We start from the raw sequence: 1,238 nt of genomic DNA, 5'->3' as shown, positions 1-1,238 counted from the left end.
ATCCCCCCATCCCAGTTTCTCTTTCCTTTTGATGTTTCTTCCCATTTTACAATATCTATTGTACACGTTGGATCTCATTTACTCTTTCAGCTTCTTACACTAGGGAGATAACATGATGCTTACACATGTGTGTCTGGTTTATGTCACTTATGAGTATGGTCTCAGGTTGCATCCATTTATCTATAAAAGTCTCCAGTTTATCCTTCTTTATGGCTGAGTAGTACTCCCTTGTATAAAAAGACCGAATCTTTTTTATCCATTCTTCAGTTGATGGGCATTTGGATTGTTTCCAAGATCTAGCTATGGGCTGGTGACATAGTTCAGTGGCACAGCACCTGCCTGTCAAGAACAAGGTCCTGAATTTGATTCCCAGTACAAAAAAAATCTAGCTATTACAAATTGTGCTGCTGTATACATGGGTGCACATATATCACTGTAGTATGATGGTTTTAATTCTTCTGGGAAGATACCCAGAAGAGAAATAGTTGAGTCAAATGGGACCTCCAATTCCAGTTGTGTTTGTTTGTTTTGTTTTGATACCAGGAATCAAACTCACAACTCACACTTGCTGGGTAGTCATTGTGCTGCTGAACCATATCCCCTCCAATCCTCATTTTCTGAAGAATCTCCACACTGATTTTCAGTGGCTGCACTAGTCTGCACCACCACCAACAGTGAAGGAAGGTTTCTTTTTCCTGACATCCTGCCAGAATTAGGCATTGGTTGACTTCTTGATAAAAGCCATTCTTTCTGGGCTCAGATGAAATCTCAGTGTTGTTTTAATTTTCATCTCAAATGACCAGTGATGATGAACATTTTTCATATCTTCTTTTTGTTGTTGTTGTATTTTAAGGAAGGGTCTACAGGGTGTTCAGGGTCTCACTACTAGATCAGACTCGTGGTGATCCACCTGTTTACTGCCTCCCAAGAGCTGGGATTACAGGTGCACGCCACCACGCCCAGTCTCAATGGCCATCTCAGTGCACCCTGGGGGCAGGGCTGGCAACGCAGGCCTGGGAATTGAACTCCTGGCCTCTGCTCTTGCTTGCAGGTGCTTTAATCTGCTGAGCTATTTGGCTGGCCCTTGCATTTTTGCATCTGAGAAGTGTGTATTCATCTCAGATGCCCATTTTGTGGGCTAGGTCTTTAAATTTAAGGGATTTGATTTTTTAGTTCTTTATATCTTTTCTTCTTCTTCTTCTTCTTCTTCTTCTTCTTCTTCTTCTTCTTCTTCTTCT

Source organism: Octodon degus, unplaced genomic scaffold (assembly GCF_000260255.1).
Source record: "Octodon degus isolate 3935 unplaced genomic scaffold, OctDeg1.0 scaffold00178, whole genome shotgun sequence".
Lineage (NCBI taxonomy): Eukaryota > Metazoa > Chordata > Mammalia > Rodentia > Octodontidae > Octodon > Octodon degus.
This window is presented reverse-complemented; position numbering follows the sequence as displayed.